General features: G+C 36.5%; 1 protein-coding gene and 1 long non-coding RNA gene across 2 annotated transcripts in view; one reads left to right on the forward strand and one right to left on the reverse strand.

Annotated features, from left to right (window-relative positions):
- Positions 1-3,776: 3,776 nt before the first annotated feature.
- Positions 3,777-25,709, forward strand: part of LOC126372957 (protein sprint) — a 207,538-nt gene continuing 185,605 nt past the window's right edge. Inside the window, exon 1 of the mRNA XM_050018881.1 lies at positions 3,777-4,026. The gene's annotated coding sequence lies outside the window, so the exon portion shown is untranslated. The remainder of the gene's footprint in view (positions 4,027-25,709) is intronic.
- Positions 5,746-15,028, reverse strand: LOC126372994 (uncharacterized). Its single transcript, XR_007567246.1, has 3 exons — positions 14,945-15,028; positions 6,723-6,798; positions 5,746-5,846 (listed from the first exon to the last, which is right to left on the reverse strand). It is a non-coding gene; the product is annotated as an uncharacterized LOC126372994 (long non-coding RNA).

Consider the following 25,709-nt stretch of genomic DNA (forward strand, 5'->3'; position numbering starts at 1 on the left):
CACACACTGCAGTGAGCACCATCAACGAGGTTTTCCCCACAACTTGAGCAGGTAGTCGTATCCATGTCGAAAAGTTTGAGAAGCGATGGAAATAGGTAAATTTTTAACAAATTGTTTGTTGTACTCGACCGTTTGCCAGGAGGCTTACGACGACAATGAGATGAATGAGATTGGTGATATTTGTGTTAAAAGTTAGTAAAATTATAATAATCGTTGCAATAATCATTACTTATTAAAAAAAATACTAATTGTTATTTGTAAAAAAATAGACATAATAATAGAGCAGGATTTTTTAAGATCTTCAATTTTAAGCTGAATACTTTTTTGATGTGAGAATTTTGGAATTTTTAGACAACGTTTAGATAATAAATATATTTATTATAGCAAATGATGTGGCAGTCAGCGACGGAGAAAAAGGCTGTGAAAGGGCAGCGCTCATTTTCAAATGTATCACACATAATGCTCCTAAGGTAAGTTACAATGTTGATATTATTAAGTCCTCGTCATCGTAACGATGGTACATCATGTTCTTTGAATAAGCCAAGGTAGCAATAAAAAAAAACAAATCGAAATCAACATAGAAATATGTGAATCTTCCCATTAAAAACTTAAAAATACTTATGTCGGGAATGACTCGCGTGCTTCCATTCTTATTTATATCAATAAATGTATGATTTAGACACTTATGAACTCAATCATTATGTATTAAACGTAATTTGGTAAGTTAGTAGTTACCTACTTAAGGTATTATAAATGAAGACTTATATTATAATATTTTGGAAAAATATTTATGAGTAAACAAGTAAAGTGACAAGATAGTCACAATAAAATTATTAGAGTAGATTTAGATAATATAGCATTCGATTTTCTACGTGGGATTAAGTTTTAGAGTGCTCGACATAACAGAGTTGATAGTATTAACTTATTAAGTATGTTATGTTTCGTTCATATCATAACTATTATCATAATAATTGTAATTTATTTCACATAATATACTTATTTTGCTACTTACAGATGGGCTTCAAAGTCTGATTTCCTTGTTAATCGGCCAGCGTGATGCTCCACATTTTAGTAAGGTATAAGAGATCAGATTTTCTTCATTGCTTAAATTTAAACTGCTTAAAGTGTGTAATAATGAATAATTTGAAATCATAGAGTATTTTTAATAATTTATTATTTTTATTTACATACATAAGCTCTCGCTTATTTCCCACTGGGATAAGCAAATATTTATTAGACCATTATATTATTATTTTTATTTTATTTAATGTTATTATTTCAAATTAACCCCACTATTTTACTTATTTAAATATTGTATAGATTTATTTTTAACTCTTAATGTAGTACCTACCTAAAAGAATAATATTAGTAAAAAAATATCCGGTTCCGTTGATGTCTTTTATATGAAGAAAATAGGTGTTATGGAAAATTACATTATAAAATTAAATTTAGCGACATCTAACCGGTTTCCGCAGAACTTATATTATAACTTTGGCTTATACATCATTGTCGACGACGCGACGTTTCAAGAGACTGCATGGTACTCTTTCTCAAATAAATGGGTAGATGGAGCTACGGTGACGCTTTAGTAAAAGCACTTTTAGCTTTAGACACTGGCTTGCATTGATCTATTACAATTTACTATCATGTATGTCTTTTTCAAATGTCTTTGTCAGCCTTCTTTTTCTTCTATCGTGTGGGTTGTGAGGTGGATTACCAACCCCAACAACCCTGGTGTCAGGGTTACTATTGAGCCGCCAAAGGCATGTCAGGATGACTCATGTAATAACTACTAACTTACATCAGTAAGTGTAATCGGGACCAACGGCTTAACGTGCCTCCCGAAGCACGGATCATCTTACTTTATGTCAGTCATGATTATTAATACATTGTAAAAATATCATGTAGTAAGTATGTATTGATATTATAGAAGATCGTATCGTATCGTATTAATAGTGGTCGTTACATGAGCCATGTCAGGGCTCTTTGGTGGCTCAATGATAACTCTGACACCAGAGTTGATGAGGTTGGTAGTCTACCTCACAACCCACAGGATAAGAAGAAAAAGAACAGTGGTTGTCTTTGATTACTTGTGGCTCTGCCCACCCCATTAGTGATTACTGGAATTATCGATGGATGTATGATAGAAGGATTTTCCAAGGAGTGTCTTCGAATTCGAATATACCTACCATACCAACTTTTATACGTAGTTTCACTACTTATTTGCCGCATTAATGATTGTCCAAACAATTCGTATTTACTTACACAACTTATTTTATTTTTAGAGATCTCTCTCTATGTTTCACATCTGCTCGGAGCGTGTCAAATTAACTTTTAAAAGTAATTACCTAGAGCCCTTACTAACGTAAACAATGGCATCCCCTCCTACAAGTTTATCGAACACGTCTTATTACCAGCTGATGTGACGCACACAGTGAAATTTGGGTGCTATGCATGCGTTTCTATGCTCACGTGTCGCCGATCGAGTTTTTCAACTGCTTGGGGCAAGCCAGTTGGTATTACTTGACGACGCTAAGTGTAGACAATTTAAGTAGTAAGTTAGTAAAATGTTTATCTAAATATATAAAAGGAGAAACTGACTGACTGACATATCAACGCACAGCCTAAACGGCTAAACGTAGGCAATTGAAATATGGAAGGGACGTAGCTTAGGTACCGTAGAGGTGCACTAAGAAAGGAATTACCGAAATTCCGACGGGAACGGGAATTAGCGGGAAAAATCCATCCACGCGGACGAAGTCGCGGGCAAAAGCTAGTTTATCATAAAAATACAGAAAATATTGGTAAGTACAATAAAAAACCCCACAAAACCAATTCCTCTGTTAGTCTGTGGGAGTGGAGTTCGCTTAAAGTTTAATAATTTTAAGCTGTTGCTTTGTTTTAAAATAATTACAGTTAACTTTTAGCTGAGAGATCTTTTGTATAAGATGTTTAAACAAAGATTTACTGAAATTATTTATATTGCACTCCTGACGTATGTCGACCAGCAGCATGTTGTACAGATTGTGGCACTATCACGGTCAGCAGGGCTAACATGCGCAATGTGATAAAATTATCGATCGATTCAATAAATTTTGTCTAAAACGATAAGTTTGTTTTTTCCTAACATGCGTGATTTTGTTCGTATTTTCACAGACATGACTTATTTGGGTTCACATATTAACAGCAATCGACAAAACGACATAATTGTATTGTCAGAATCGAAAAAAATATCGTGATAAAATTTTATTACGTTGCGCGTGTTAGCCCTACTGGACACTCCATACAAAAATCTTATTCTTACTGTATCCCGCCTCACCGCGTACCTAAGTGTAAGCTAGACAGACAGTACGCGCGTGCTCCCTCTTACTTTTTAGCAGCTTACGACTATTTAGATAATACTAAGACCCAGAGGGGGTGAGGTAGTCTAGCTAGGTGCTCGATATTCTTTATTCTATTGTACTGATTTAAATCATTATATTGGCAGATGCTTAAACAGGACACATCCAAAGAGATATTTTCTTTATCTTCAAGCCAATATAAGACTTAAACCACCGAACTTCATAAAATAAATCCAATTATGTAGGTATACTTACAAATTAAAAATATAAAATATACATATTGGTATCAAAGCTCCAGTTGTTCAAGTTGTAGTCGCCGATTAATACCGTTGCCGGCGCATACGCACACTAGGACAGGTCCGACCGGCAGCCAACTTCATTATAAACAACTTGTCAGAGCAGACTCTTGCAGCTAACTTCATGCCACGGCAAACTGCACCGTATGATCGCCGCTTTGATGACGTTTCTCCAAACAATTCGACGGTTTATAGTTTGTTTTGTCAATATTCCTCTCTGTGTATTATCGATTGAGTCCACTCGATACATTATAATTGTGCTTTTCTGTGTTTCTTAATTGTGTCCAGTGAAGATTTTTATAAAGGAAATGTGTGCAACTGTTTGTATATTGATGTGTTGAATCGTGAAATTCGTGTCCGTTCATCGATTTTCAATAAGTGATACGTTGGTAAGTCTATTGTGAAATTGCTAGTAATCTACGTAGACATTACTTAGTAATAATTATTAAGTAGGTGGATATTTATTTTATAAAAATAGTTATTGTTGATAAAGTACAGGACACGCTCGACAAATCTTAGGATTCGTTTCGCGATATAGGTAGGTAGGTATAAACAAGTTATCAAAACTTTGAATTAGCTAAGTACTAGCGTTTATTTTCTTAAAAATACTTTTCTGACAAGCGCATTCTTACTTTCTACTTTTTATACACAATATGTAAACGAACACGACATACATTTTAGTTTCTTTTTACTTTTAGTGATACAGGTATATATCTATCTTCATCATAATATCTATTGTATTCTGGAGGAACTACCGTGACAGGTTCAATAGCCGATTGTAATGTCGGATGTGATTTTCGGAACAATACTCCATTTGCGTTATCGAACACTCTCTTTTTCGATTTCACCCTTTTGCTGGCTGCATTGTCGCCAAAATTACCAGCGACTTCATTCCACTTTAAAACATCAAAATTTGGAAGAGTAGTCTCTTTTGTGTCTCGTCTCCTTCGACCAGATACAACTCCAAGTTGTAGCAATACAGGATTGCTGACCAAAGCTGCTGCAGTGCCCAATATTGCCAGTCCAGCTAACGGCCACAATATGGTCTTGGCTGCAAGCGCCTGAAATAACATTAAATATAATAAGCAAAGAAAAATATTTTAGAAATCGTTTTTGGGTATTAGAAATCAATAACGAATTAATAGTTGGATTTATAGTTGTTAAAGTAAGTCGATTTGTTTTGAGACCTGACATCGCTACAAATGGAAATAACACAGCGGAAGACCCAAGCGTTGAAGTAAAAATTATAATTTTCGCACGCATCGTTGTTTGCAACAAAGACGCTAAAAATATAGATTACTAGTTTACTACTTGGCGAAAATAAAATGCAGGATTCTTTCAAAATATTGATCACATTCAGATCATGAGACTACTATCTAAGTAACACCTAAAGCCACAATATAATATGAATACCTAATCTAGTTTATCGAGTTCTACATTGAGTAGGCGAGACTTTAACATGCATAGTTTCCTGCAATACTGATCTGTGCATAATCAAAAACATCTAAGCTCAACTTTATGACGTTGACAAAGGCGAAGGGGAATAACAACAACTAATTTAAAAGACTGGTTATAGATATTGCATTAACATGTTTGGTAACCTACGAGTATGTGGTCTCTATCAAGTTGAAATTGAAAGTCACGATGAACTAACCGGTAAAGCCAACTTATCTAAGTTTTGACACATCTTCCTTGTGATAATTGATTTTTTTTTTATATTAGCACTACGTTTTTAATAAGGCTCGTCATTAACAAGTTATTGGTATACTTAGATTGTTAAAACGCTTATTAACAAAGTGTAATGATCGGCGTTTGACTGTTTTCTGCAGATTTTCTAAGTCAGACACCTTTAGGTAAACAAATTTTGGACTTGAAAAATCATCACTCAGTCAGTGATTATGTCAACTACTTAATCTAACACCATCCCGATTCATCACAAAACAATCTTAGTAAACATTTGATAAATAATATCGACACTGAAATGATTTGAATTTATTTCCTTCAGATTTTAATGACATAAAAAATCAACTTACATGATCGTAATGTTTATGATGATGTCCGTGATCCAAATGATGACCATGGTGACCATGGTGTCCGCCATGATGCGGGTCGTGATGGTCATATCCATGATGATCAAATCCCCCGTGATGATCATATCCCCCATCATACCCGTACCCGTAATGCCCGTCATCATAATCATGGCCGTATCCTGAAAACAATTAAAATATATATTATATAATATTATACGTCCATCCACAATAAATTAAGTGTCCATGCCATACCGAGTTTTTTCGTTAGACCAACGTAATAGGTCACCACGACTCACCAACCGCCATTGAAATGGTTAATAGCCTAGATAGATGAAAATTGCACTTAAGACAAATAACTCATTGGTGCAAATGCAGTACCGGGGATCGAATCGGCACTCTGGGTGTGAGAAAGAAGCCAGGTCCATAGCGACTATTCCTGTATACTGAATACAAGTACACATTCATAAGTTCTCTGGAAAATAAACGTGGTAACGCGCAAAGTTTTGATATGAAGAAGTTTTTATTGCCGAGTATTGTAAGGAAAGGGTAAACAATGTTCAAACGTGAAATAAAATACTAAGTTCGGCGTTCCGTGTATTCGTGTTTGTAATGTGTTAGAGATTCAGTTCTTCGAATAAACCGAATAGGAACCGTTGCGTTGGTGTCAGTTCGTAATACCACACCCAATGACAAACACTAAGCAATTTTATTCCATTATTTGCTAAGCCAAGGATCTTCTTTTCGTTTTGCTGGCAGATTTTACCAGCCTAGTATTTTACCACTCGGACAAGCCAAAGATAAAAGATATCTCCACCTGTGTAATAAATTAATGAAGCCGCGGAAATTTAAGTGATACGCTTTTTTGGCAGACTTTCAACAGATAAACTATTGTTTGACTGTAAGTTTATTATAGATATTTTTTCCGTTAAAAATGAAAAGACCCTTCTAAGAACGCGTGGCCGTGGCGTGGCGCACCTCAGAGAAGTTCTCAGAAGCGTTAGGGAAGGTAGGGTCGGATGTTCCGTCAAATTCTCAATTGATTCTAGTCATCTTACCTCCGTGACCACCGTGGTCGAGATGGAGCAGACCTCGGCTATAGCTCGATCCGGACAAAGCGTTGTCGGGAATTTCCTGTAAATGAAGTACCTAATTGATGAAATAATAAATAATTTCGGCTTGTTTTTTCTTATATCCCGGTCATGTCGATAAGTAAATAAACATATTTAATCGTGAGTAGGTATTGTAGGAAATGAGTGGTTGAGTGTTCGACTCACGATCCGAAGGCCCCGGGTTCGAATCCCAGTGGGGAGATATCATATAGTTTGGTTACGACATTACAGGATTACGTGATTGCCCGAAAGTAAGATGATCCGTGCTTCGAAAGGCACGTTAAGCTGTTCGTCCCGGTTACTGATGTAAGTGAGTAATCTTTACGTGAGCCATGTCAGGGGCCTTTGGTGGCTCAATCATAACTTTGACACCAGGGTTGATGAAGCTGATAACCCACACGATAAGAAGAAGTTTATTATTCTGTCTGAGTCTCAAGCACTTTTTGCAATAGTTGGATTTGGCGTACCTAAGCAAATGTCTTATGATTTAATACAACTATGTGTCTAATAATAATTCTTAACCATTTAATTCTCAAACAGCAATTGTCTTATATAGTGAACATAAAGTAATTGACGCATTGCATTCATTTACTTCAAGTATCGTTCCTTTCATCTGTGTAAATAAGACTTTTCAAAACAAATCCCTCAATAAATTGTCGAGAGTTTTTATAATTATTTCGCACATTATTGATAAATTGGAAGCTTCAATTATTACTTTTAAGCTTATAAGACTTACGACGAAAGCAATTAAAGAAGAATTGTAGCGTGGACAGCGATTCCCGGAACGGCGACTGCTTGACATCACATCTGTCATTTACATGTACAGTTCAAAACACAATTTTAATCACGCTACATACAATATTTTTTTTCCACTGAAATAATTGCATTTTTGGTTCATTTTTGTTTCATAATATTGAAAACCTTCCAGCCTGTTTTATAAATGCAGTAATCTTATGGGATTAAATATGTGATACAAAGCTACTAGGTATATATACTTACATCTTATCTCGATATTTTTTTTAATATATACTTATATCTTTTCGGATGGCTGGTTACTGGCACCTACTCTCAATTATCAATACAATCTTGTCTAATCTAGCCTACAAGATCCGACTGCTGAGCAAAGGTCTCCTCTTCCTCTTCCCATCATCGCGATCCTGAGCGCATTCCAGCCAGTCCCTCCGGCAAGCGTCCATGTCGTTGCGCCATCATAAGACACAACGCGTGACGATCCGTGCGTACCGCTCAGCGTGCATGCGACAAGCATGTCCGGCCCAACCTCATTTAAGTCTGTCATCAATACAATACAAAGTGCTTATTGGATACTGAAGAAATACATTATTTAAACAATCTCAGAGTAATAGTTGTTACAAAAGCGGCCTTATTGCGTAGCTAGAACTTTATGCTGTTAGGTATAGGATATAATTAAGTTTATCAATTAATATATAAATGATAGTTTTAGTAGCAGCAATGGTGGATGATGATGTGATAACTTTTAAGAACCGATGTGGAGAGGTTTAAATTAATAAAACACATTGTCATCAATAGACTCTTATTTATATATATAACGTTTATATTTTTAATAATTCTAGAACAGGCGCACACACATAAGCTTCGACGTCCTTTCGTGTTCTTCTCGTACACTGTGTGGCGTATTCTCATTATCTCTCTAGTACTCGAAGAACCTATAAACTCTGCAGCGGGTTCGCTGGGAGAGCATCACCTCGTCAATTACTTATAAACGTAAAAATAGATGAATCCCACCTGATGTACTTTCAAGCAGCCGTAGCTTTACCGTACTTGTTAGGCGCTTGCTGCTATAGGTCCACTCCGACCTGCTATCGCTTCAACATCATCCTGCGCCCACGTGGTTACTCTCAGGCATTGCCTAAATTCTTATCCCGGACTAAGACTTTTCACCTCACCACCTCAGCATACAAGTAAGTTCGCACTCAGTTGGATCATGAGCAATCTTGGTGGCTTTTAACAGATCAATAGCAACTTCTGTTCCCAGGGAAGAGTGACACTCTTTAAGATACATAACGATGATAAGCAGCAATGATTCGATTATTTCGATTATTCGAGTATTTTTATGTACAAATAAATAAAGTGGATACCTAGGTATTTACATATATTTTAATAGCAAAGGTAAGTATAGCCGAATTACCTTATTGACAAACCTTTCCTTCAACTCTGAAATTGGTAAACGGATGCATTCGTTGTCTTCCAACTTTTTGAAAAACTGGTGACTTTCACATCAGAGAGTAACGTTCAATGAATTTCGTCCAACCTTAGCATATAGGTAACTCGACCAGTCCAGTATCGACCATTTTTTTTCTTGATTATTTGGCAAAATTTATCAACGAATAATTCCAAACACTGATAACCACACAATAGGAGTACTTTGTTTCATCCTTGTTTCACAATTTTTTGATACCTTTATTGAATTTTTACAATGAAATTGAAATTTATTCTATAAAAATAACAATAGACATGACAAATGCTTGACATGACAGGAACATTATTTATTATTTGTAATTTTATTACTTATAATATACTAAACAGTCAAAACATACATACCAAAAACTGTAAACTAGATTGAAAGAAGATTACATGCTATGATAATTTATTAAAATTGTTCAATTTTATTTGATCCTAACTAATAAATAGAACAGAATAAATTCGAATGTGAGTTTGATTGTGTGTTACGTTACAGCACAGCAATAACTAATAAATAGTACTACCTATAGAAAACACTCTCCACGCGTTTGGAGCCAGGGACAAAATATTTTAGGTACTTATTAGGTACCTATTACTTATCTACTTAAATCAAAATTCATTTTATATTATTCAGGCAACGGGTTTAATGATTATAATCATGGTACCTACTTAAACATAATAGTTATGTTTGGTATTCTTGTAACACCTGTTTTTAGACTTCCGACAAGGCTGAATCGCATGCAAGTTTTTTTTTTGACGTGACTTATTGTAGATTTGCCGCAGATGGCATTAACTACTTGGCCGGACAAATGGGGAGCGCTGAAGGCTCTCACCCGGTAATCGCATGCGAGTGTGTGCCTCCGCGCTTGGAAAAAGTTGTGTCAAATTAACATTTATCGAATGACGATGGCAACTTAAAAAAGATTACGATGACCAAAGACTAGGCTGTATGGGTTAAGCTCCCTTTGCATGCCTTATTTTTAAAGTGGTGTGCCACGTCAATGATGTTGAAATGATGTTAAAATCTTTTGGTGAGTTTTTTTGTGATTATTATCTCTGAACTTTGGCTAAAATAAGTTCCACATGTCCATGACAATGGCTTAATCTCACTATCTTTCTTTCAGTGTAAAACCCTCAGAATAATAATAACTGTAAAACCACCTAAAAATCATTGGCTTAGTACATTGACTATCGATTATGCTGTTATACCGTCACACGTAATGTGGTTTACCTATGTTTCCGCGTCTTAACGGGGTAGGCAGACCTGTAATATGTCGTTTTGTTGCAGGGTTCAAAGTCCAACTTGGATGTCTATCTTCAAGGACTACCTGGGGAGTTCCCCATTAAGATAATGTTGTGCTTACACTCGGAGTAATTGTCTTCTACATCTACATCATGCTTTTCGTATAGGACCTGCTATCCAGCGGTTTGCTTCATGATTTTGCCTAAGACCTGTCGTCCAGGCACTTAATATATCACTTTTTGGGTGAAACTTTAGCGTTTAAATGGTTTGACTAAGCTTTGCTTGATTGTAATAACAGGATTATTCCTAAATTTGTGTTATCATGAAATAACCTAGACATGCTAAACTCTTTGCTGTATAAGAAGAAGTAATGTTAATATACATTTTTTAAAAGTGAAATTTTTAATTCCATCCCCTTTGCTTTGCTTGCAATAGGAGAGTATCATGTTCAAGGCGCCCAATCCTACTCTCTATTTTTTTGCACTCTATTAAGATCCCTTTTATTCTCTGAGTTCGGCAACTAACACCTATGCCCTGGGACCAACCCTTTCTCAATGCCCTGCCGACGGCGTCCTAGAGGTAGGGTGGGCTCATCCCCACACAGAGGCTACGCAGGAAGTTTCATCCTTCGAAATATCCATTACAAGATTTTTTAAGCAGAATTTAACTTAACGAGGCCTATGTTTGCGCCAGCCTGTATTTACATGATAAATGTACTTATTTTTTTTTCAATATTCTATCCCTTCGAGGATACAGACGTGATGCTATGTTATGTCCTTTATTCCCTGTAGTTCTAACTGATCAGTTCTACCGTAGAACCATTGTATTATTTCACAATATAAAGAAGGTATAGGTCTTTTTAAAACAATGTTTATAAAAATATATTATTATATCAAAATGGAGTTTCATTAGTTGCAGCCATTTTCTCCACATAAGTACCTATAATTATTATGTTTCTTAAAAGGTAAGTAGCTAGGAAAATAATAAGAGGAAAATTAATTGTAAGTATTTGTCTATTTAAACCAAATTATAAATAAAAAGAATAGGTCTAATACTACTACTTATATAAAAACAACGAACTGAAAAGTATAAGAAAACAGCAAAACAGTTTTTACCATAACTGTACAAAAACGTCAAAACTCGCTCGACGTAAAGGGAAAATAAGGCCACTCGCCGTAAAGAGAGTCGCCGTAGCGCGGGTCGCCGTTCGGAAAGTCGCTGTCAACGCTACAATTCTTAAAGAAAGAGGAGTGATCGTTTCTTTGAGAGATTTTTTCTTTGAGTGAAATAATTGAATCCAATTAGGGAGCAGACACGGTTGGTGGGCACGATACTATCGTCTGGACACGGGTCTTTTTCACACGGCTTTAATGCGTCTTTTCCGATTGAAGCCTTGTTCAAAGCGTCTGGGTAGTTTACATTTCACTTACGAACTTACAAAGTAAGACTCAAATCTGTTGTTTGTTTTGGATATCTTAATAAACGTTTTTGATTGAAGGCTGCTTCAAACTTTATATTACAAAAGACATTGTGAGATACAATACTTTAGCGGCTTTTTTTGTTGCATATGTGATATGATAGCCCCCGTAGAACCCTTGCCCAGGGATACGGGTGAAGACCTCAACGGTTGCAGAGGCGAAGATGGGAGCCATCGGTACGGCAATGCAGGACGGAAGGGGCAAGTCACAGGGACTGTAACCTGGAACCTGACAGAGGGCAGTAGTAACTGTCAGTATTATTCAGAGGCGGAGGACAGGAGTCCTAGTATGGCTTTGTAATAGACTACTCTGGGCGCCATCCCACTTGCGTCAGACAGAGTACTGCGGGGCGGAAGGCAAGAGGAAACCCACTGCCCTATTTTTCCCTAAAAAGTAGCATGGAAAATGCCGCACCGACAAGAGCGTGGCTCTTTAATTGATGATGATGATATGATAGCACAGCAGTAATTCCGTTTGGTAACTTGCGCAAATTAGTGTCGCAGAGCATGATGAGGTCTACATATACTGTGCTATGTCAATAGTGCCATAATGTTCGTCAGGACGGGAGATTTGCAGATCGGTTCACTCTAAGAGATTACATACATATATAAGATCACGCCTACGTCCCATTAGGGTAGGCAAAGACCACGGAATTCCTCTTACTACGACCTGACACACCACTGTCGCCGGTTTTGAGTTATTTAATACATCTTGGATTTGATCGCGTTATGTACTCCTAGGCCTTCGTCTTCCAATCACTCTACCACTTACACGAGAGATTACACGCGTAAATTTATATTAGGATGATATAAATTTCATAAATTCGGGTTAATTTGCTATGGAAAGTAAGCTTGACCGATGAAAACTGTATTTATTATTATATATTATGTAAGTATTTATGTATATACAACAAGAATGTGTGACTTAGTAAATCTCCTATTTCATCGATTTATTCACATATTTACAGTCACGGTAACAAGTTCAAAAGCGTGTGAGTCAATAGGGTTTATGTTATTCTTCCGTCGGTAGAGCGGTATTACTCACTGTACTGGGAACCGATCTGATATCTGACTAACTGTCTAAGGTCGAGGCCGTCACGGGAAAAGATTCTCAGGTATGCTGCTTAGCAGAAACCAGGTTACAATAGGAACTATAGAGATTCTCGTTAAAGTCGGTACTAACTCACTATTTATGTGTACTGTAGCAATTCGAAATTTGAATTCGAGCATTACTTTACAATGGTGCGGTATCAAGGCGGATGTTCGAATCCTCACATAAAATAATGTGGCAACACTAGTTTTAAGTTTTAAATTCAAGATGGCGATTGTAACATTCTTTCCCTTCAACTCTTTGGTTAATCATTCAAAATGTAACTATAAAATATAATCCTATAAAATACAGTCCACATTTAACTTTTATGTGCAATTTTATTTAAATTTACTCCAGCTCCGCACTTTTGCAAAAATGTGTACTCGATTTTCATTAATTGTAATGTTCAAAGTCAAAACTGTCTTGTTACAATCTGTCCTCACTAGATTTGTAAGTAATTAAAATGCAGACTGAAGTTTTAGGCACTATATTGGTTAAAAAACAACAATAAGTGGCGACGTGGTGGCCGCTGTGGTGAAGAGTGAGGTTTTTGACATTAGCGCCCCCCGCGACCCCCCCCCCCCCCCCCCGCCGCACTCGCCGTCCGATGTCGCATGGTGCGTTTGGTTACACGCATCACATCCTTTCGGTCAATCTCGGCGACAGGCAGTACCGGAATCTTTCCGGAGGCATAATTTTTGTGACGTTCGAGTTTGTATACTCCTCACATTATGTACACAAACTACAAAATGCCGGTTCCGTGGACTTTTACCATAGCCTGGACACTCCATACAAAAATCTCATTATTACCATGTGCTGCCTAACGCGTTAGTGCGAGCGAGACACACTCACTCTCACTCTTATTCCTTAACGGCTTACAGGCGACGACTAAGAGTAGAGTAAGACCCAGGGGGGGTGAGGTACATACATAGCATTATTTTGTAGTATGTTTTGATGTATATATGCCTTTACCTAGTATTTATTGACCATTGATATCCTCTAGTAATAATGCTGGGAAGGTGCGTTGACAACGTATGGTGACTACAGGTGTTATGACTTGTTTGTCTCTAGCATCTGCCTTGATGATAACAATTAAGTTCGCAACTGTTCTTTAATAACGGTAACAATTATAACTCACTTTTAACAATGCATGGTAGTATGTCACTATGATGGAGTAATAGTGAAGCAGATATAGGTGAAGAGATTGACGAATTGACGAATTACTATAATTAATGAACCAATTTTCAGAATAGGATGTCGTTCAATTCGCCGCGTAAATCATTCTGAATGATGACTGAGGTTTTATTTCGGCGTTCGACAGAGCTCGAGTATCTTAGGTGAAGTGTTTCAGAGTTATTTTCAAGGTGAATTCAGTTCTGGACTAAGGTATAAGTACTTACTTGGGAAACTTGGACCTACTGCATATAGCAAACTTAACTCCGGTACTTTGACCATAGTATAAGGTTGATAATAAAAAATGTCGTTCATTTTAATAGTATCATATCGTGGTTGAATCATGCTTCCGTTCGAACGGGTTTATCAGGAATGTGGGACATAATGCTGATAGTTCCCGCCAGTCACCATCTGGGCATTCAAAATGGCGTATTCCTGCCATTGATGGCAGCAATCTGCAGCTGTACTTAGGTATAATAGTACTGCACCGCAAAAGTGTTACCGGGTAGTCAATTTGTTAAGTAACCTATTTGAAATAATTATTATGTTCATAAGATTTGATATTTCAATAGTATTTGGGCTTTGTGTTACAAATAATTCTGTTTTTCAGATTTGATTTATAGATGGGTCGAGCAGTATTTTTTTTACTTTTTTTATTATTTACTCACAATCGAACAGATTTTGTTTCTTCTATAATAATTCAGTGGTGTCTTTGCTCGTAAAACCTAGTTTTAGCTTATTTTTACCCATAAATTTTACAATTTATAATATTTATTTTTTGTTAAAACACTTGTCCACTCCCATGATTAAAATAAATATGTCCGCTTTGTACAACAGTGTCTAACTAAATTACTGGTCTAAGTGTCTGAACCGGCATTAATGGGCCCTTATTAAGTAATTACCGTAGGGTCAGTAACTTGGCTGTAATCTAGTCAGCCAGGGCCATAATTAGAAGCTAAGAGTACCTTGAAACGGATCGGGTTGGTAACAGGCGCGAAGTTGGCGTATCTCCCTACTTCTTCCTTTTGTAACGTCCTTACCGTCGAGTTCTGAAATAAAGATGGAAATGAGCTAAATTATATTTACAAGCTGGTGAAAATGTTATAGAGATGCAACTCGCTGTTTACCCATGATGAAAACAAATAGTTTTATGTTCAGCTCTACCTCTCTCTATCCTCATGATTCATTTCAAAATACCAATGTGTGGCTTTAGATTTTACAGTGATGACTTATAGCTGGATCTACTGTAATAAGCTTTGCTGATGAGCTTGTTACCAATCAATAAAACAATGCGTTTTTCTAATTTAGTATTATGTATATGTACAGTAATCCATCCACATCTCCCTATCCATCCATAAGGAAGGCCCGTGCCCCTGCAGTGGGGACGGTAATGGGCTGGTGATGATGATATGTACAGTAATACATATATTTTTATTTTCTTAATCCTCGGCAATCAACGTTTTTCCAAATATAAACGAATGGTAATTTCCATGTTCTTCAATTATTAAATTAGATTTATTATGTATCATAATTTGAATTCGGAACTAAGTACTTTATTGTTGTTTTGTTTCTTGTTTGAACAAATAAGTAAATTGTTGCCAAACGGATAAATCTTGGTCATCGCTATTACCAATAAGCAAACACTTACTACATCATCCTCTCTAACCGAATAGTCTCTGATACTGGCATTGAAGTTAGTCGAGACGGGATTACAGATCGCAGGGCTTTTCAAAACACCGAACAGAATCAGTTGTAACAACCACAAGTCCATTGACCACATATTCACTAGTGCAGAAGACGTCACAGAAACAAAAGCACAATGGTACACTGGAATGCACAAGTCACATTGAAGCGGTTCGGGTTGAAACGGTATACTTTATAAAAAAATGGTGCTTGGAAGGAAGGGGGCGGTTTCGTTGACAATTTGATAGGAGGCGAAACAATGGCTAAGATCTGGTCACAGCCTGTTGACGGTTGCGAAGTGGTTTCACTGGCTTTGTTCATAATAAATTATAATGATGGTAATGTTTGCGTGGTTGTTACACGGTGTGTGCTCTTGCCGCGGATGCATTAACAAATTGCTCGTGGTTGTCGGCTGTGATTTATTGGTGCGCGGCCAGGTATTCGTATTAGGGGACTGCTCTAGCGGTTGTTGCTGGTGATGATTTATTAGGTGTGATTTTTTGGTTCATATTTTGAATCACTATGTGAGACTGTCCTTTGTTTGGTAAGGACTTTTCAGGCTTGTATTACCTGATATTATACGATTTCGTGCTTCGGAGGGCACGTTAAGCCGTTGGTCCCGGCTATTAGCCGTAAAATCACCTCCACCAACCCGCAGTGGAGCAGCGTGGTGGAGTATGCTCCATACCCCCTCCGGTAGATTGAGGGGAGGCCTGTGCCCAGCAGTGGGACGTATATAGGTTGTTTATGTTTTTTATGTTATTTTGAATTCTAATAAACGTAATTTTAAGTATTGCTGAAGCAAGTACAAGTGTGTACACAATATGAATAATGGCGGTTGCATATCGTCCAGAATAGGCTGTTTATATAATGATAATACATAGATTAATTATAATGATATAACATAGTTGAAAAAGGAAACTGTCTTTCACTGCTAGTGATAATATTATGAATACATACATATATTATAACCCAAATATTCCACGTAATATATACTCTGTAGGTATACAAGTACAAACATTATTTAATGTAAGCGACAAGCAAATAATTTCATGATAATTTTAAAAGTAATTTCTTGTACTTACTTATTAAATATTAATAATTCAAAAAGGAAATATAAGTAAGCGGATTGAATAAAGAAATCTGGTACGACGGACACACGCAACATGTATTTTCTAGTTAAAGGCAAAAACTTGTAGAATTTAGTCGACATCACGACAGTAAGCTGAGACGTTTTACACTCGCATTAATTGCTTCATGGTTACTGCTTTTCTTGGAATAGTAGGTACAAGAAACCCGTGCATAGGTGTTTTAAAAGGCGCTGCAATCGACTTTTCACGGCCATTTGCAATCATCTAATCAATCTTTAGATACCTTTAAGTATTCAGTTGAAATGAGCGATGAGATGAGGGCTGTGATTTCTTTTCAAGCGTACAAAGAAATATAAAGAAAAAGAAAGAAACATTTATTATTTTCGGACACCACAGACACAGACAGACAGGTACATATCGTCGTTGCTAATTTAAAATCTATTATGTGCAATCGGGTCAATTTTACAGAAATTAAAAATAACTTCCGCCTGATTTTTTAGTAACCCTGACACCAGGGTTGATGGGGTTGGTAATCCTCTCAACCCACACGATAGAAGAAGACTTTCTTAATACAGAATACGACAACAATTCACAACTTTTATAATGACATAAAAGTTTATTATGATTTTAGTAATCAGATCAAAGTATAAGTACATTGAACTTCATTGTGATACAATCAACGTTACTCTCGCTGTCATATCGCAACAATACAGTTTTTAACACGTTTATGTAAGAAACGCATTCTTTGCGTAGTCGAGCGGTCGTAGTAATCGGCAAGTTGTATGATATAATCGTAACACAAATACGAATTGAATTACTGTAGGCTTTGTGATATAAGGCCTTAAAGAAATGAAGCGAGACTCACGCCAAGTCGGCAAAATAAGAAAAAAATTACAGAGAATATGGAGATGGAGACCATTACAATATTCCTTTTGACAATTGCAATATAAAAATACCTTTTTAAAAAAAGGTTATAAAAAATATTAATTCTTTACTTTTTAATTAATTTTATATTCATCGATCTATCTATTATTGTTGGCCGTGTTTGTAACCTTTGATAAAACCTTTGTTAACTTAAGCGAAGTGGCAAAACAATCAGCGTTTTTTACTACAGCGTAGGAGTGGTGAAACTAATCAATCCACACACATTTTAACACCTATGTACTCGTAACAAAGTCAAAGTCAAACCATTTATTGCACACCATATGGTAAACAGTTGTTATACATATTATAGTACCACGTATGGACTCGGGAGGGTATAGCAAAAACAAGAAAAAATAAAAAGAAACTAAATGAAGCCAGAAATACAAAAAAAAAATAATAATAAGTACTTATCATTAAACAAAATTAATCAAAAAATAACTATGAAAATCTTAAAAACTATTTATAACAAAATCTACAACACTAACAGTCTATTTATCATGTAAAAAAAAACTTGCAGTGTGTAAAAACTTTTCTCGATTAGGAATTTTCACAACATAAACACAATAGCCTATATACGTCCCATTGACCACAGGTTTCCCCTCAATCTTTCCGAGGGGTATAACCGGGATATACCTACTTATAATAACTTTCAAATGACACTGCCTACTTTGGAAAAGGAAAAAATAATAGTATCAAGTAGCTATGGCTAAAGCCGCACCGCACATAAGTTTCAAATGAAATTTTTCACCGTTCACTTGATAAGGTACATAAATAAGATGTTTAGGTGACATGTACTTAATAAAAGCCTGATCAGAATTAGTTTCTGATTTATTTGATGTTTTTTTACCACCATGAACATTTAACATTAATATTATCAATAGACTAAAACAACCATCTTTTACTTTATGTTGCAGTGAAAATTTTCTGATATGTTCATCGATTTAATCATTGGCGCTGATGAACCACTCGTCGGAAATAATAAGGAAGTGTTCATAAAGCTTAAAGTGAGCTTACTTTAAAAAAAAGCAATATATATATACACTTCTCATCAAAAAAATCGAAACACCTTGCAAGTTTACGTTTTGTCAGGATTATCAGAAAAATGTGTACATTTAGGAATAAATGTTAAATGTCGTTTAATAGTGAGTAATATGAGCTTATCAAATCTTAATGTTAATGTTCTAAATTTAAATGAATTTTTCATAGGTTTCGTATTTTGTTAAATGAGTCATTTTTATTCCGTATGGAGTATAAAGGAAATGGATAAAACAACACACGTAAATGAAAAAAAAAAGCTAAAAAACGTTTATTTTATAACTTGTATTCCCTCCCCGAGCTCTAATTACTGCTTCCATACGGTTCTTCATCGATCGGATGAGAGTCACGATCACATGCTGTGGTATATTGTCCCATTCCTCTTGGATTGCATCTTGCAGCTGGCTAAGTGTTTCTGGGGCAGGATCTCTTGCTCGAATTCGTCTCTTTAATTCATCCCACAGATGTTCAATGGGATTCATGTCCGGGCTTCTTGCTGGCCATTCCATAATAGAGATATCGACTTCGTTAAGATAATCTCGTACGACGCCCGCGGTGTGAGCCCTAGCATTGTCGTGCATGAATATGAAGCCGTTGCCAATAAAATGTGCATAGGGCATCACATGAGGCTCGAGACACTCTTCGACGTACCGATGACAGTTTAGTGCAGGCAGACGTGGCCCAGACACGAAAGCAAGCTCTGTCTTACCGTCGGCGCTGATTCCTCCCCAAACCGTCCACGAACCGCCACCATAGCTGACCTTTTCTTCAATGCAGCATTGTGCATAGCGTTCTCCGTCTCTTCTGTAGACCTTGTTCCTTCCGTCGTTACCATACAGCATAATTTTACACTCATCAGAAAAGAGAACTTTGCTCCACTGTAGGTATGACCAATTTAGGTGCTCACGTGCAAAGTTAAGGCGCGCTCTTCGATGGTCTGCAGTTAATTTCGGCCCATTTGCTGGCTTATGCGGTACCAGTCCACGATCCTTCAACCTTCTTCGAATTGTAGTCACTTACAGCCACCCTTCGTACAACACGAAGCCGCTGCTGCAGTTGAAAAGCGTTAAGGCGTCGATTTCTTAAAGAAGTTGTTACAATAAATCGATCATCTCGCTCAGAAGTGACCCGATTCCTGCCAGATCCTGAACGGCGCGTGAACAAACCAGTCTCCCGATAACGTTTATAGACTCTATGAACAGATGACAGGCTTAGATGCAGTCTTGCAGCCACAACACGCTGATAAGGCCAGAATCCAGCAATGCCACAACTTGGGCGGCTTCTGTGGGCGAAGTATCCATACGTTTTAGAAAAAAAACCTTTTTTCAGACGTCCCAAAGTCACAGTATTGAAATAAAAAACAAAAAGTTTAAGGATAGGCGCCAATTTTTAGTTTTTAAACGCTAAATGTACTCCAACCCTAAACACACATTTGTCTCAAAACAGTGATTGATTTCGTTTATAAGATAAACAAATGAAATTATAATTTTGAATTTAGAATTTTCGCTTATTACTGTAATGGCCAAACTGCCAGCTATACATTTATGTATTTTTTTTTCATCGTATGAATTCTTTTTGTGTTAAATTCGGACAGAAACAATGAAAACGGAAGTGTTTCGATTTTTTTGATGAGAAGTGTATATGTGTGTGTAATAACTTACAAACCTCCCTTATGCACTTTGCATGATATTTAAGTTACGAACGAATCATCATATTTCATACCATCTGTACCTTAAATCAATTTAAGTACTTACTTACTTTAATTTCCACATATTATTTTATTCAACTTTATATATGAATATTGTAAGAGTTGCTGCAAGTGCCTAATTAGATCTTGGTGGAAATGCATATCCTGTTTGAAATATTGTAACAATGTTATACAATCAATTGACAAAAGAGTCCAACATTTTGCAATTCGGTATTTAAGTTCAATAATAAGTATCAAGTCATGAGAAATACTTGCAGCTAGTTGGGTTAAAAAGGCCACATTTAAGCAATTCATTCAATTTGACATATAAAAGTAAGTATGCAATGCAAACAAATGTCAAATAGCAATATTGCTTTTTTAGATGAATGGAGGAGCTCGGTGGCGCAGCGGTAAACGCTCTTGGTCTGCGATTGTTGAAGTTAAGCAACTTTCGCAAAGGCCGGTCATAGGATGGGTTACCACAAAAAGAAAAAGTTTTCATCTCGAGCTCCTCTGTACTTCGGAAGGCACGTTAAGCCGTTGGTCCCGGCTGCATTAGCAGTCGTTAATAACCATCAATCCGCACTGGGCCCGAGTGATGGTTTAAGGCCCGATCTCCCTATCCATCTATAGGGAAGGCCCGTGCCCCAGCAGTGTGAACGTTAATGGGCTGATGATGATGATGATGAGATGAATTGCTTCGATGTGGCCCTTTTCACCCCCCAGTAGTCACTGCATAGAGAACAGTATTGAAAGATAAGAATAGATTATATTTCCTGATTTTGAAAATGCTATCGTATATACTCTACGATTACTCACCAAATTGACTACTCAAGCAATACCTCGTAAGCTATCATCGGTATCCGTGAGAGCCATACCTGAGCGTAATGTAAAATCTAAACCACCAGCCTTCCAGCATTACGTGGAGGCGCCATTTTTATTGGTTTTAAATTATTTATCCCACGGTGCAGATTTACGATTGGTACCGCGATATATCAGCCCAGCGCCAATAAAACCCACCGACAACGATATACAGTTCTCAAAAGTGCAATGAAACTGGAAGAGACATTTGACTGAAAGGTCAGTCTAAAAGCTCATGCAACATACCAAATTAAATGATAATACCTAAGAAGTTTTTGATTTTATGAATTAACACTATTACTTCTTCTTTGTGAGTCGATGGCGATCGATATTAATTTTTTTCTGACCAATAATTGGCCACGCTTACGGCGTTGTCAGTGGCTTCGTGAAGGTTTTTAATAGTGCAGGTGTTGGGGCATTTAGGACAATACATACCATAAAAGGTGAGCCATAGTTTGTGGTGATACTCCACACTATTACTTATACTTATTATATAATTTAATTAGCTGTATTGGGCTGCTTTTCCCTTTGCGGGTTGGAACGTCAGACAGGCAGTCACTTCTGTAAAAAACCGGACCTGCCAAAATCTTCAGGTTACGTAAGCGCACCCTGTGAAGAAGGGGATAATGCGAGGTGATGATATAATTTTAGTTAAGTAGCATTAGATAATACTGCCTACCACCTACTTTCGAAGTAGAGTAATAATAGAGAAATAAGTGTTTGGTCCTTACACGTATAGGTAATCTAATATAGAAAAGCAAACAAGTAAGTTGTTTTATTTATTAATAATTAAATTGAAGACACGTAATCCACAACGGTTACCAATAACCGACTCTTTCCTAAGTCACTTCCAGTTTTGCTAACCCTATACAACCCTCGCAATTTCAAGATCACCCTTGCATCTCAGGTATCCCCTTTTATTTTACGATGTTAAATTCTTCAGTAGGCTTCAGTGGGTAAAAGTGCGCCAGTTCAATGGCTGACCTCGGCTGAAGGTGGCCATTCCACGGGAGAAATGGTCTGGTGAAGATTGATAGGTTGCATTGTTGTTTGGGTCAGTAATACTGGATTTTACAGCTAAGATGTTTTTTTTTTATTAAAATATTAGTTGATAATGGTGCTGATTCCATTACACACCATATAATTTTTTTTTAAGTTTCCTTTTGCAGCGGATAAGATAATGAAAGGTTTAACTAAAAAAAAAAAAATATAATTAGGAAGTGTCTACGGGAATCAGGGCCAATAAGGACCTATTATTTGCAGTTATGCTACAATTTTTTCATGCGAATGATAGCACTAGCAGTACTTTGGTTTCCGTAGATCTTCCTCTTCCATAAATAGTAGCTTTTTTATGTTATTTATTGTAGATTTTCCGCAGATGGCATTAACTTCTTCGCCGGACAAATAGGGAGCGCTGCAGGCTCTCACCCGGTCTATAAATAGTAGCGTAACCTACGCTTTCCTTTTGAATAAAAAGTCCTTTCCCAAGAAAACTAAATATAAACATCTACCTACACCCTCGTAGAAAATCGACGATCCATGTTCCCTGGTATATGCGTATCAAGGGCCTCCATCCATCAATGTCTCTGGATATCAAAGAGCCAAAGGTAGAAGCGAAGCATACGCAGACGGTACTCAGATGGATAGAATCGGTGTCAATAGTCATTTAACAAATATCTGATTGCTTCTGACTTGCAACTGTGACTTCAGCGTGAATGATGATGGTAGTGCAAAGCTTGTAAGATGTATCGGTTTGTTTAATACATGTTTTGTATTTAGAAATGTACCAAATAATTTCATTTTAACAATGGCTCACGTAGATGAAGTCACAGTTTATAAAAGTTTAGAAAAGAAAACAAATGACAGTTGTAAGTTGCAGTCATTTTGGGTCTATATGACATCATATCTTTTTTTTGTCGTGACTTATTATAGATTTGCCGCAGATGGTATTAACTACTTGGCCGGACAAATAGACGTTATATCAAATACAATCAAAATATACTAAAGGTTTCGCAGTCGTAATTAAGTTAATTAATTCTTGAGATTGAACTCTTAAAACCAAATTAACGAGAGGGTACTTTTTTAAATGTTTTTTAAACTTTTTTAAATGAAAGTTTTGTTTAGCAAAATATAGCCATAAATAAGTCCTTAGTGATACTTAAGTTAACATATTGTAGAGATATTCAACCGATGAATAAGTTTCCTATTTAGAGTTATTTTACGAAGTTAACATACTTATTAATAAATCTGAAATATATTATAATATTGAGTGCAATGTTTGTCCACCAACTTAAAATGTAAAAACAATAGAAAATGTCAGTAAATATTTTAATTTAATAGAAAAAATAAAGTTTTTGTGTACGTGATGCATTGGATAAGGTTTTACGTTGCTAAAACGACAGCAATTCATTTGCAAAAGCAATGTTGCTATTTGACATTTGTTTCAATTGCGCATTTACTTTTACAATACAAATACACTTTATTACACCAAAAAAACACACACACACACACTAAATACACTTAATACACTTTTATATGCGGAATTGCAATAATGCTTTTCAGATGAATTGATTCTATATGGCCTTTTTAGACCCCCGTTCGTGCCAACGGTAATATAAGATTACTTGAATTTTAGGTTTTATTCAAAAATGGCTGCTGTACTTTCTGGTTTCTCCAGTTGTATTTTACAGCTACAGAGTGAAAGTTCGAATGCATCTCTCGATGAGAGCAATCCCATCTCAGCAATATGCCGCGGTACTGGCAGACATGAAAAATGCTCTCACACCAGAGATTTAGATTGGAAGATACGATACGTGCAGTCGCAATCCATCCGTGTTCACTCTCAGTCCAATGTAAATCAATACACATACACATACATACATAAACTCACGCCTATTTCCCACCGGGGTAAGCAGAGACTATAGAATTCCATTTGCTTCGATCCTGACACACTTCTCTTGCTTCCTCCACATTCATCAATCGCTTCATACACGCACGCCGGTTCAGAGTAGATCGTATTGAACCTTTTCTAAGGACATCTCCAATTTGGTCATCATAAGTCCTAAATCAATACACAATAAATTATAAAATTTTAGTTCTTTGTGATATTTTGCGTATCTTGTTGATTAGTAGGTATTCTTTTGCATAGTATTATCTAATCTAAATCTAATAGTTAGATAAGTATTTACTACATTAAATAATCAGTTATGTATATTTCTTCGGTAAGTTTATCTCTATTGTGTTCTTAAGCAATGCTCGAAATGAATTCTAATAAATGGTAACTTACTGGTTCACTGCTATATCCTCGTAAAGCCGAGGTTTCCAGACACAATCGTAAAACAATGGAGTTTGGATTTTAAAAGAACTGTCGGCGTTACCCCAGCTACCACAGTTTATAAGTAGGTCCTTGCGTGTTACGAACAAAATGATGGATACAAAACCGAACATTTTTTTGTAAATTTGAGTTGGGTGATGCTTTTTTAAAGTCAGCCTTTTTTTAGCTTTAAATCCTTGTATACCACTGCGGCAGCGTACATTAACGCATCAGAATATGCGAGGGGCGCGAATGTTCCACTTCAAATAGGAGCCTGCGTCTGGGGTGAACATTCATCATAAATATAAGATGAAAGAGACATCACTCGGTGAAACTATAAATATAAAAGTCCATGTTTAGTTTCATATTGTGGTGGAAAAATCATAAAAAGCTATAATTGGCTCTTACTATAAAAGGAAAACGAGAAAAAACGTTCGTTCGTAAAAACGGTTCATGCATGGTCGATCAGGGAAGGGAAAGCGTTGTAAGCTGCTTATCACTAAGTGTGTTGTTGAGGTAGTAGATATGAATAATTTTAGTGTGGTGAACAGTGACTTCGAAATGAAATGGCATTGATTACTTGACCGGACAAATGGGCAACGCTGAGGGCTTTCATCCGGTACAATATTTAAGACAACAAGTTGGAGCCCGAGGTTGCCTAGTCGAGCTTAGAGCGCGTCTGAGAAGATTATATTTGAAAGAATCAATCGCAACTGGTGGGTTGATAACGATAAGCGCCAAATGAACGAAAACATCGACCAAGACGGCGCGGCGGGGACAGTATTGCTTTGTGTTCATAAATGTACGGATTTAGACGCATTGATTGGCATTTATGCCTACTCGGTACAATAGTTCGCTGGTGTATCAGCGTGTAGTTGTGGATTATTATAAGCTACCTTGTGCATAATGCCATGGATGTGATTCCTATAAATGTTTTACTTTTTTCTATTTTAATGCGACGAACGGGTGTCGAGACAAACTTCTGTGGTTTGACGGCATTATTCAAACCATGTAGGTATTGAGAAAAAGGATTTAATGAAAATAAATAAAAAAAAGCTTTTCCTAGTCTAAATTACATTTATTTGTACAACAGTAAACTCATACAAAATTAAGGATCGTTACCTTCAGCCGAAGGA

Source organism: Pectinophora gossypiella, chromosome 15 (genome assembly GCF_024362695.1).
Source record: "Pectinophora gossypiella chromosome 15, ilPecGoss1.1, whole genome shotgun sequence".
NCBI classification, from domain to species: Eukaryota; Metazoa; Arthropoda; class Insecta; order Lepidoptera; family Gelechiidae; genus Pectinophora; species Pectinophora gossypiella.